This window comes from Carettochelys insculpta, chromosome 26 (assembly GCF_033958435.1).
Source record: "Carettochelys insculpta isolate YL-2023 chromosome 26, ASM3395843v1, whole genome shotgun sequence".
In the NCBI taxonomy this organism is placed as follows: Eukaryota; Metazoa; Chordata; order Testudines; family Carettochelyidae; genus Carettochelys; species Carettochelys insculpta.
In genome coordinates, this window is record NC_134162.1 from 10,644,072 (window position 1) to 10,657,176 (window position 13,105).

At 49.3% G+C, this 13,105-nt stretch overlaps 1 protein-coding gene across 1 annotated transcript in view; it reads left to right on the forward strand.

Annotated features, from left to right (window-relative positions):
* The first annotated feature begins 627 nt into the window (after positions 1–627).
* The window catches only part of CDK18 (cyclin dependent kinase 18), a 70,950-nt gene continuing 58,472 nt past the window's right edge, over positions 628–13,105 (forward strand). Inside the window, exon 1 of the mRNA XM_074977403.1 lies at positions 628–802. The gene's annotated coding sequence lies outside the window, so the exon portion shown is untranslated. The remainder of the gene's footprint in view (positions 803–13,105) is intronic.

Here is a 13,105-nt window from a genome sequence, read left to right on the forward strand (position 1 = left end):
AGTTCCTGATCCCGCTGTGTGGGCTTGGTGACCTCTTGAGGTCCCTTCCAGTTCCAATGTTCTGTGTGCCAGGGGATGGATTTTGCTGCTTGAAATGATAATGACTGATCGCAGCAACAGGGCAACACATTTCTGATGCTGCTTGGAAAGCTTATTAGACCCTTTTCCAGCAGCCACACTGCCAAGTGAGGGAATTACTAGTTCCCTGGAAACGACTCCTGGGATAGTCTGGGTTGAAAACCCCCTTGCACCAGGGGAAGGGAGTTTTGTGTGCGGGCAGACCCCTTGTAAGAGCCTGAGTTAACTTCCCATGAGGACACACAGTGGGCGTATTTGAGGTGGGTGGGAAAGGGGAAAAGAGACCTGGCTTGTTTTCCACGTGAGCAGGAGCAAGCGGCTGCTGCCACCCCGAAGAAGTGCATTGCACACCCATCCTTGGAACAGCTGGTGAAAGGACATCTCAGCAGAAGCCAAGGCTGGAATCCACACCCCAGGATTGGCAGCTGCCGGGCAGGGTTGTCAGCTTTGGGGTGGAGCCAGTGTCACACATGAAATACTCCAGCCGTATGGGAGGATTTCTCTCTCTCTCTCTCTCCTCCCTTTGCACAGTGCCTCTTGCAGCCCCAAGCTCAGGTCACAGCTGCGGGAAGAATCTTTCCCTACCTTTCCTGGGAGCCAAGTGCCCCAGGCAGGCGAGCTAGGCCGGTGCCGGGGAGAGTTTGGAGGCGGGCGAGACTTGGGGAAGCAAGAAAGTGGACTTGCTTTGAAAGAGAGGAAGGAAGAGAGTGAGTCTCCTAGCCGGGTGAGTACTGGCTCTCTGCGGTTTCATTTCACCAGCCTAGCAATGTAAACAGAGCAAAGGTACAGCAGAGTGAGGTTTGCTTTTAAAGGCACAGGTCCCCTTTTGTAGCCCCCTGACTTCCCAGCACAGCGCCCTTGCTGGGGGTTACTGATCTCTTTGTGGCTTGTGGTACTTCGTGGGAGCACGACAAGAGTGGGGGGTCAGGCAGTTGATGGCCAATCAGCTTCATGCCAAATGGAGCAGCAGGATATTCTAGCTGGCAGAAGAGATCCCTGTGTGTGTTTTGGTTTGGGGGGATGGTGTTCTGTTTGCCACTTCTCCAAACCCTTTTCCCAAACCCTGGGGAGTTTGCTAGCAGGGCGGGATATTGGCCTGTCTTTGAAGGAGGCTTGCAGGCTGGGAGAGGAGGGGAAAACCTGTTGTCGTAGGCATGAAACATGGCAGGGCTGCTCTGAGGGGCTGCTACTTGGTGTGACTTCTATTCACATGCTGAGGCTGGGGTCAGTTCCCTCCATGATGCACTTTGCTGCCCATGTGCAGTACATCTCCCTGTAGCTTTGCCACATTCTCAGGTATGTGGGGAAGTTGCCTCATAAGTGTTGCTCCCTTCAACTGCCTTATTATCATTTCCATCATCACTGTGGGGAGAAGTTCTGGTGGTTAATACATGCAGCCCAAATCCCTGCCAGGCCAGCTCTAGAATTTATCCCGGTGATGCTTTAAGAAACTGGCCTTTCTCTGGATGAAAACAAACCAGCATGAGCATTGCAGAGGGATTGGGATGAACACTGAAAAGGAAGAAACATCAGCCTCAGGTCTGAGGCTCTGGCATCGCTTTTTGCATCCTGGGCCTGCGCACGATTTGTGTGCAGGTGAGAGGGTGAGGTTGGCACATTACGCAGGAAGCAGGCAAAGGGTTAACAGCAATGGGCTTTGCTGTGTGTGGATGAAGAGCTGGTTACTGCAGGGTAACCTCTGGCTGTGGTTTGGTTGGACCACTGGGCATTTTCAGTGGCAGCTTAGTTTGGGCAGAGCAGACAAACAAACCAGGGACTGCGTGATAGATGTAAAACAGAAGCTGCACATCATCCTCAGCAACGAAGGGTCCTGTGGCACCTTACAGACTAACAGAAAAGTTTTGAGCATGAGCTTTCGTGAGCACAGACTCACTTCATCAGATGCAGCATCTGATTGAGCATCTGATGAAGTCTGTGCTCATGAAAGCTCATCCTCAAAACTTTTCTGTTAGTCTATAAGGTGCCACAGGACCCTTTGTTGGTGTTACAGATCCAGACTAACACGGCTACCCCTCCGATACATATCATCCTCAGGTGGCTGTGAAAAAGCTCCTGAGCAGTCAAGTCCTTGGAGAGGCCACCAAAACCCCAATTAGCTTGAAATCATTTGCCCAAAGCAAATGCCAGCTATTTAGGTGCACTAGTAACTGTTGGCACTTTTTGCTCTTCACTCGCGAAGCACTTCTATGAGCTGGCTAAGTAGCGTCATTTCCTAAGTATAGGAAACTGAGGCACAAAAGTGACATGACCAAGGGCTTGTCTTCTGACCCCTAATAGAATGGAATTGGGCACTATATCAGGGGAATTCCTAAGGATGAAATCAATTAGACAGCTGAATCATCTCCCCAATGGAGGCTGAAACCCACTCATTAAATAAAGAGTGACCTTGCACTGGTTTGCTCTTTTGGGTCTGCTTGGAGATGCTGGCAAGGCTTGTGCTTTGGAAGCACAGAGTATTGTGTTCAGTGTTGTATTTTTAGGGAAGGCCACTTTCACTAATTGACCACTACTGACTGGGCGCTTACAGATGTGGCTGAGCATGATGCAGTAGCCATGCACCCTGGCTTCACATTGGCTCTTTTAAGTGTGGCTCAGGTATGCCAGATGTATTTATTGTGGTGATAGTTAGACTCCGTCTGTGATGCGACCCCATTATGTCAGGCTCAGACACACAGTGAGAGTACTTGCCTGAAACTGTTTACTATCTAAACAGACAAGAGAAGGACTATTAGCTCTATTTTACAGAAGGGGGAACAGAGATGAGGGGACTTGCCCAGGTCACTCAGAGAGTCTGTGGCAGAACTGGGACCCACATCCTGAACTTGTGAATCCCAGACTATCTTCCCATTTCATATCTCACATGCAGAGCACTTGTAGTTTCATGTGCACCTGTGACACTGAGGGGGTGGCAATCGCTTCCCATCCATCATGTTTTCAGTCCTGCTTTGAGGCTGCACCATATCTCTGAGTCCATCAGTCCTTACTCTGTCCTCCTGAAGACACACCAATCAGTCATTACAAACCCTGAAATGCTCCTGTCTTTGTGACACACCCGACACTGGGGCCAGGTGGCATAAGAAAATGTTGAGTGTTTAAGTAGTCATTGGAGGTTCCCTGGGGCTGTGGGCATCTTCACTGCCTCTCTTCACACAAGCTGGCCAGTCACAGATGGGGAAACTGAGGTATGAAGGCGAAGTGGAATTGATGGTAGAGCAAGATCCCTGGTACCTGACTCTCAGTCCTGGTCCAGCCGGACGGAACTCACAAAAGGGTCAGAAGCGCCGTCTGGGCTGAGTTTTGCGTTGAATTCTTAGTGCATCAGCTCCTCTCCCTCTTTCCCCACTCAAAAGTCAGCCCAAACTAACGTTGCCTTGATTTTCATCCAGGCTGCTGCTTTAATGGTAAAGCAGCGTCTAATTCTGGAGGTCACTTGGCTTCTGTCAGCAAAGGGCAGCCAGGGGCTCTGCCCAGTCCATTTGTCTTCTCATCCCTTCCTGGCTAACTCATGACTGCTGTCTGGGAAAGAAAGAGAAGACAAAACACACCTGTTGGTTGCTGTAGGTGCAAAAGCCTGGACTGCAATCTTGTAGGCTGTGAGCTCTGTAGAGATCATCTCTTGCCAACTGCAGCATCCCATCCCGCTCCCGCTCTTTTATTTCCAATCCAGGTTCCTCTTAAGGGCATGTTTTCCTTGCAGTCAAAGCTGCTTCTCTGCTACCCAGTGGCTTAGCCTCCAACACTGCAGACCTCCCTCATTGCTGGAACAGAAGCTGGAGTGCAAATTACTTTCAGACATCCGTGAGAAGCAACCAAGCTTTTTAGACTTGGCAACTCTACACCGATGCCTTGTTGTTGCTGCAGTCTCTGCTGTCTCTTGCTTTTTTCCCCCTCTCTACCTCCTTCTTTCGGCATTCCAGGCTTGCTGGTTTTCTGGCCCTAGTTTGAGATCAGTAGTCTGCTATCTCCCGGATTTCCTCACTGTTTACAGAGGCTGTCTCAGACACAGATAGGAGAGTGCCCAGCACTCACAGTCAGGGCCAGCTTGTCTAAAGCAGTGTTTCTTACACTTTTTGAGATGGCAGAACATCAACATCAACAATGGAACACCTAAATTTTCTGCTTCAAAAAAATATTGTCAGACCAAACAAAAAAACCAAAAGCCAAAACAGCAACATACACAGCAAAAAGGAAGCGGTTTAATCAGGTATCCTAGCAATGAAGAAGTAACATTGTTTCTGGTTTTAATAACAGAAACTGTACACTGTCAGTGTCCTTTTCCAAACGCTGGCAGCACACCTGTGAGTTGTTCACGGCAGCCTCGGGTTCCGCGAGAACCACTGCTCTAAAGACCTCAGCACCCTTGCAGGCACTGAGGCAAGAACCAGATTTTCAGAACTTGTCAGCACCCAGCCAAGCCCTCTGGGAACCAGATTTTCAAAAGAACCTAGCACTGAATGCTTGAGCTCTCCTGCAAACCTGGCCCCTTATGTAGGTGCCTGCAGGTCAACTGAGCTCTCCTGAAAGCTTCCGATGAAGTGGTCAGTGCTTTGGGCAGAGCCATTCCTAGAGGGGAAAGGGGTCCAACGGTTTGGGCACTAACGTAGGACATGGGCTCAAGGCCACCGGTTTCCTGTGACCCCTGAGTATATCACTGAGCCTTTTGTCATCAGCTGCCCTTCTGTACAGTGGGAATGGCAGCTGTAGCCTGCCTGACCAGGTGTTGCAAGGGTAAGTATATTGAAAGCCATTTTGGAAAGAGAAACAGCCGAGCTGGCTTTTATATTCAAATTCGGCACATTAACACATGGTTTAAATCGTGATGGGAGCTTTCTGAGTCACTATAGGGGCTCGTCTGCATACTTGGCTCAATCTAATTCTTGACCTTCCCCCCCACCCCTCCACTCTCTGATTTGCTCACCTTGATTATCTTTTCTGATTTGTCCTCCTTGCTTACTGTTTTTGGTTCTCTGAGCCTTAAATATTGAGTCTGGTCTGGTCCGGCTATGGTCTGGAGAAGTGGGTCTGTCCCACGAAAGCTCACCTAATAAACCATTTTGCTAGTCTTTAAAGTGCTGCTTGACTGCTTTTTATTTTGATAGTGTATAGACTAGCACGGCTTCCTCTTTGTTACTATATTGAAAGGACGGTGTGATGATCGGGGTTAGGGAAATGGAGACTCCACAGCACCTAGAATAGTGAGAGACACTATTAGGGGGCTGATTCCAGAGCCTGGGTATTCTCTCCACACTTCCTGAAGATCCAGCCCCTTTAAAGTCTCAGGTTGGGTACCAGCCATAGAAACAGCCCAAGCCACCAATCACTTTGGAGTTTTAAACTGCGCAGCTCCTTGCTGCTTAGAGGGACAACACAGTGGTGATCAATACAGTAGCTTGAGGAAGTCCAGATAACAGATGCACTGACTACCCTCTCCTGGAACAACGAGGAGCCCTATGGCACTTAAAGACTAACAGAATTATTCCAGCATAAACTTCCGTGAGTAAAACTCACTTCATCCCACGCATCTGACAAAGTGGGTTTTACCCACAAAAGCTTATGCCGGAATAAATCTGTTAGTCTTTAAGGTGCCACAGGGCACCTCATTGTCTTTACAGGCACAGATTGAACTTCTTTACTCCGGCAATCTCTAGTCCGGCAACACTCATAATCCAGCATGATTTTAATTAGCTGGATGGCCCATTATTGTGGATTGTGGCCAAGTTTCCTGCAGTCCCATAAAGTTTGTTTCCAGCCACCAGTCCTGGCTGTTAGTGTGCTGTGCTGTCATTTAGCTGTAATGTACCCCCAAATGTCTTCTAAGAGACCAGCAACCACTGTAAATGTTGGTGTGCTAGACAATATTGACTTCCTGTGGTTCGGAAAATTCTCAGGTTCATCACCAGTCAGATCCCAAGGGTGTCAGACTAGAGAAGTTCAACCTGTGCAGATGGACGTGGCTGTCCATCTGAGGCTCTTCTGGAACAGCCACACAACTCTACCTGCTGCTTTGAGTGACGTGTTTGCACATCACTTTCACATGACCATTTCCCAGTCTGTGTCAATGTCTGATGCCTTTGGGCACAGCCTGTGTTTCACTTGTAAAATCTGTTATGTGGTGCAATAATTAGGGAAAATGAAACAGCCCTGCAGGAATAGGGCCTATCACTGCCACCTGTCCCCTTCACAACTGTGCATCTTGCATGGACTGTTTATAGGACTCCCCGAGCCAGCTGGGCTAAGGCCGGGAGGAGGTTGGGACCCAGATGTGAGTCGCCTGCTTTCAGCTCAGCAAAGGTGTCTATGTGAGCGCTTTGCTTGCAGCAAACTTGGTTGGGAATCTGCCCTGCACAAGCCTTCCATGCACTGTGTGACCGTGCTGGCACACACTAAACGTTGGATAATGGGCTTTAATCTACTCCTGTTTGAAAGAGGACTAGAGCAAAGCCTGTTATGAACCACATGGACAGTCAGTACCCAGCATGCTAGTGAAGGAGAGATTCTCCGCCCAGCTTCCAGCAAACTTCCAGCAGTATAGTTGCAAAGCTATGAAAAGTACACACAGCTCTACCCACCTCACCCCCTGGTGGAGACACTGCTGTGCTGACAGAGGGCTTCTCTCATCAATATATCTACTCTCCTTTAGTAACAGAGAGGGAGCCGTGCTAGTCTATACACTATCAAAACAGAAAGCAGTCAAGTAGCACTTTAAAGACTAGCAAAATAGTTTATTAGGTGAGCTTTCGTGGGACAGACCCACTTCTTCGGACCAACATTGAGTCTGTTCTGGTCTGGCTATGGTCCGAAGAAATAGTTCTGTCCCACGAAAGCTCACCTAATAAACTATTTTGCTAGTCTTTAAAGTGCTTCTTGACTACCCTCCTTTGTGGAGGTGAAGTAACTGAAGCCCTGCAGTGGCCTGGCTGCAGCATTTTCAGTGTCGACCTGCTGGAATGTGTGGGTGTGAAGGAGCCAGTATGGAGGGTGCCAGAAAATGAATTGGAAGGCAGTATGGCAGAAGGGCTGCCCCCTTGCCAAGGGCTCGGTGTGGTTTGTGAGCCACCCTGCACAGGGAGCTGTGTTCCCTGTGTGCTTGGATGTCTTCCCAGGAGAGATTCATATGCTTCCCAGCTGATTAGCAGAGCACCCACAGCCAGCAGGATGGGTTTCTACTGGTGGTGCACATCCACACATGCCTCAGTGCACATAACAAAATTTATTCCACACATGGATGGGAAAAATTAGAAGGAACATTGACGGGAGGTATCATATTCATACCCCAGAGTGGCATAAGTAGTGTAGGCCAGCCCTTAGCCTTATCTGATTTCCATGCCTTTCTTTTGAACAGAGACCTTGAGGTTATAACTTCTACAACTACTTTAGGCAAATTCTCAAATTCTGACCCACGGACCATAGTCTGCAAGTTACTTCATGGGACTGGCTTTCCTTTCCTTTTTCTGCACTATTAATTAGTATTAATAGCTAACGTCAAAGTATCTGAAGTATGTTGTTTTCTATGAGTGACTTGGGCAACTGCTTAGCTGCCACAGGGCAGTTTGTGATCCTGAATGGGAAGGAGGGACGGAGGGGTTTGATCTTCCACTTGGTCCCTTGTCTTCAAGTCAGCTGCGTTGATGGGAGAGCAGGATACTCTCGAACCCTGAGAATGACCTTTCCTTCCACAGTCCTGGAACCTCAACTTTTCATCACAGTTCTCATGTGCTGCTGTGAAACAAACAGCTGGCATGTGAAACTCTTTAAAAAAAATCCTTCTAGTTTTGGGGCTTGAAGTGCAGTGTGGGGATTTGGATGGGGTGAAAGAAGTTGGTCTGTTTCCCCAGCAGACCTGAGAGGTGCCATAATTTTTTTTTTAAAAATTGAATTTCTGAATACAAAAGAATTGTTCTTTGCTGATCTGAAACCCCGCAGCCTTGAGAGAGATACAAACATCTGCTTCCTGCAGGATGGTGGGGAAATCTCAACATCCCACTGATTTGTATTACTGTGAATTAAATAATAGTTTTAAAAGACACCTACCCAAAGCTCTAAGTCCTCTAACACACCACTAACAATCTTAGCAGCATTAAAATGAGCCACAGGAAGATGCATTGCAATATTTCTACCAGTAATGTCAGCCTAAACCCTGCTTATGTACCTTCTAGGGCAGGAGTGGGCAATCATTTTTGATGCGGGAGAGGCAGTCTGAGAATTTGGCAAGTGTTCAAGGGTCTCACTTTTCCATGATACTGATGGAAGAGGTGCAGGGTCTGGGATGAAGGATGGGGGCAGGAGGGAGTGTGGGGTCAAAGAGGGAGTTTTGGTGGAGGGAGCAGGTTGTGACCTGGGCATGGGGTTGGGGTGCAGGACCTGGGAAGGGGTATAGATGCAAGGGAGGCCTGGTGGCTGGCCAGATCCAGTGGCTGCAGGGGGAAGTGGGTACAGCCATCAGTTCTAGTAGCCAGGTATATGTTGGAAAGTACCATTTGATTAATGGCAGGTGATATGGAATTGAGGTGTGGCTAGTACTGCTGACTTGAATCCAGCCAGCTCTCAGAGGGGACAGATTTTCAAAGGCCCCTAACTTGCGTAGATTTCAGCCTTTGGAAGGTAGCTGCATCTTTAGGCACCTGAATGCTTTTGAAAACCTGGCCCAAACTGCTTTATTTAAAAATACCCGCGTAGGCATCTGTTCCCACCAGTGAAGACAGGGTGACCACCGAGTGGGAAAAGCCAGTACTTTTACAAACTGAACAGAAAAGGCAGTGAAGAGGGCTGGTCCAGGTCCTCAGCTGGAGCTGGTGGATCTGTGCTGACATAGGCCAGTGGGAGCACTGGCCCTTTTGTACCCTGCTGAGACGGCAAAGGGAGTAGAGTGTAACCGCTCAGTTGGAATTTGAGGGAAGGAGCTGTTGCATGTGTGCCATTGCCCAGCAAAGAGTGGTGGTGCTGCGGGTTTTATCAGGGCTCTTGTTGAGTGTATAAATAATTCTGTCAGGATTCATTCAAAGCATGGTGAGGCACAAGCAGCAGCGGTACAAGTTGTCTAGAGGGGAAAGAAATGGAGACCTTAGACACTAAGGTTGTGATGGAGCAAGTCTGTTAAACTAATGGCTCTTGGGTTAGATTTCCTGGGGTCTAGTCTTGGTCCTGCCGTCGATTTGCTTCGTGACCTTGAACAAGTCACATCGTCTGCTTGTGCTCCCACTTCCCCATCTGTATGCTGAGGATACTACTTCCCTGTCTCACAGCGGCTGGAGGGTAAATTCACATACAAAGGAACAGCAGCAACGTGTTTTCCACCTAGTCTGAGACATTAATGGTCCTTTTGCTACAGAAATCCACTAGAAGCAATCCGCCTGTAATTATCTCCGAATCATTAACTGGTAATTGCGTAAATGGCCAATTCCTGCGCCTGACCTCTTAGGAATCTGCCCTACCCTTAGCACAGACAGCATCCTTTGTCTAGCCCCAGTGGCAATTGGTTGCTTAAGTTGCCTATGCAATAATTGCACAACCCGCCACTGACTCCGGTAGAGAGAAGGAACACATCTCCACTTTTCATCAATTGTTAAATAAGGGGTCTGGGTAGAAACTGGCATATTTCACTGCTGTAAGTCAGAATCTCCAGTGCAGCTACACCCACTTACAACAGCAGTGAAGCTATCCTTCTCATGTTTGGCATTACTTGTATAATACAGGTTGGACCTCCCTCGTTCAGCACACTTGGGACCTCGGTGGTTCTGAATGAGGGGATTTACTGTACAAGGGGAGGTCAGACCTCCTGGCTGTCTTGCGGGGAGGCCACGAGTCTGCAGGCTGGGCTTCTGAAGGGTCCATGCCCCAGCTGGCTCCCCACTGCAGGGCTGCCAGGCTCCCACAGCCCCAGTGAGGTTGATGGCGGAGCTCCTTGACCCAGGCTGGGCTCCTCACATTGGGGCTCCCCCACCCGAGCTGGCTCCCTGTAGTGGGGCTCCCTGACCTGGCTCCCTGCCGCAGGGCTGCCCCTGGTGCTCCCCAGAGCTGCTGCTAGCAGGGCTCCCCTCCACCAGCCGGGCTTCTCTGGAGCTCTCTTGTCCAGGCGCTTTCTGGTCCAGCAACATCAGTGGTCTCGCCAGACAAGGGTTGGAGCCAGACAGAGTTTCAACCTGTAGTAGCATCTAGCAGCAGGAGAGTCCCACTGAAACTGGGGCTCTGCTGTGCGAGGGACGAGACACAGACAAGGGCAGTCCCTGCCCCCAAAGGTTTTGCAATTGGAGTAGACAGGACAGAACCAGGCTGGGAGCAAAGCGGGTCATGACCTCCATTCCGCGAATGAGAACCACCGTGCAGAGAGGTGAAGAGATGTGCCCAAGGTGACACACGCAGCACATGGCTGTGTGAGAAATCAGACCCAGCCTGTTTTCTTTAGGTTCTTATATTTTCCCATCAGAGTGGTTTCTGGCAACTGTGTTGTCTGCCCGCCGCCAAGTCTGCACTGGCACTTTACTGCACTTGTACCTTTCTGGCTCAGGGGTGTGGGAGAACACACCCTGAGCCCAGCAAGTTACCTTGCTGCACAGCACCCACGTGAAGCAGCCTGCAGCACCCTCCCACCACCTGTAGCTGTTGCCCTCGTGGAGGTGATTTACAGAGAGCTTTCTCCCAGCCCTCCTGCTGTGGCCACGCTTCCAGTGTAAAGAGCTGCAGCAGCAGTGCTTTAAACTTCTGAGTGTAGACAAAGCCTTAGAGTGGATGTAGCAAATCTATTTCCCGGTCCTGTCACTGGACTTTTTTATGCATTGTTTTGAGTGTGACCACACTGCAGACTGAAGCCCTGTGTTATTTTCATCCCCATGACAGTTGCTGCCTGTTGAGTGGCTGCAAAACGGGCTGTGTAGTGTAACTCTGTGTCCACGCTTCCCAAGCAGGGTTCCCTGTAAGCTGAGCACTTGGGCGTCTGCACAGGAGAGATTTGGGTGCCATCCAGCTGATTAACAGAGCATCCACAGCAACCCACAGCCTGTATTCCTCCTGGTGGTACACATCTGCACATGCCTCAGTGCACAGAAAAAAATATTCCACCTATGGATGGAAAAACTTAGAGGGAACCCTATTCCCAAGCCCTGTACTATGCAGACCACCTCTAGGGGCAAGCTCACCACCTCTGCAGCCTTCTGCATTTTTGTCTACCATAAATGCCCTGATAAGCTTTCGGTCTGCTCAGCACTGGTGAAAGGTGGTAAATTAATAGCACTGGCAACCACTGTGTTCCCTCTATTTTTTTCCACTCGTGTGTGGCACAAATTTTATTCTGTGCACAGAGACATGGGCAGGTGTGCACCACCAATAGAAACACATGCTGCCCACTCTCAAGCCCTTGGCTTACAGGGGTCGCTGCTTGTGACTCAAGACCTCTATGTAATTGGAAAGAAGGTTAGGCACAGGTTTGCATTGCCCCAGCACTGGCACACCAGAGTGCCTCCAGCACCGACCTGCAGGGTCCTCCCTTCTCCACAAGAGCATGGGTCAGCCACCAAGGCCCGTTTGGTCCCTGGCCTCTGCTGAACCTGGGCATGAGTCTGCGGAAACTGGAGTGAAACCATAAACTTCATGCTGCATAGGCCCATTAGCAGCCATTAGACCAGTGACAGGCAACCTGCGGCCTGCCTGCAGCCTAACAAGGTTCTGTGTGCGGCTCGTGAGGCATTTTGTTCACTGTTGTCCAGATGCAGAGGGCCAGCTGGTTTCTGTCCTTGTACTCTTTTCCCTATCAGTATTACTACAGTGACGCACAAGGTCACGTGAAGTGAGGTGCCTGCTGATTGCACACAACGCTGACTGTCAGAGCCAAGCGCTCTGTCTGCAGCCAGTCAAAGCACTGCTACTCTTTAATCATCACTCTCTGCAAATTCTAGGTGTATAAGCTCAGCTAGCAAAAAAACAACCTGGCAGACCATCTTGGGTGCAACAGTCATGTGACCCTCTGAGATGAAGGGTCACTCATGTGACCCACTCTAGCTTGCCCACTTCATTAGACGGTGACACAGAGCAACTGCAGCATGGCGTCCCATCGCCACTTCATCCCCTTTTTTGGGAAGGTGGAGGGGTGGACTGTAAAGTTCTGCCCGGTGCAGAGGACAGTTTTTCAGCTCAGAGGGTCTTAGATGGAAATTCCCAAGGGATTGCCCACAACTGCTCTGGGAAGAGAAGCCATGATAATTTGTATTTATTTATTGTGAAGTGAAAAAGACAAAAGACAGATACGACCCCTGAGATGCAGGCATGAGGGGTATGACAGCAGTGCAGAATTGCAACAGGTCTTCTGAGAAATATAGTTGAAATGGAGATCCTGCAAGCCTGGTTCTTTAGCCCAGAGGGAGAGCGGATATGCAGCAAATTAAAGCTGAGTTCTGAGAAGCCTACAGCTCTGAAGATATTCGTCAGGTTATAAGCCTCTGCTCTGCTAGCGAATGCAATTGCAGCTCCTTGGAACGGTCTCAGAGGGCCATGGATGAGTGTAACAGATAGGTAGGCTGGCTTGTATAGAGCTGTACTAGGTTTAAGGGAAGAAATTAAACTGTGTGTACATGCATACATAAAGAGGTATGTGCTGTGCCAGACCACCCTTAATGATCTTTTGGATCCACACTCAGGTTTCTTATGTCTTTTCTAAAAGACTGTGTTAAATGCAGATAATGCCTCCTCTTCCCAGTAAGATTCACTCCGCCAAGTAAACAAAACCCTCAATCTATGAATGCCCCCTTTGCTTCACTGTGGTTCTTAGCAGGCCCCTTCCCTTTATCAATAAATCTCCAGGACCCCAGCCAGAACAATGACCGCCCTTTCACTGCTGGGATGAGAATTCCTGGTACCGGCAATCACCCTGGGTGTTGCATGGTTTCTAAAGAGCTGTGGCTGTGACATTTCAAACACTTGGACTGCACAAGCAAATCCATTGTCTTGAATTGCTGTCAGGCAGATCCAAGGTGCAATTCTGCCAGGAAGGAAGGAGACAAAGTAGATTGCACACAGC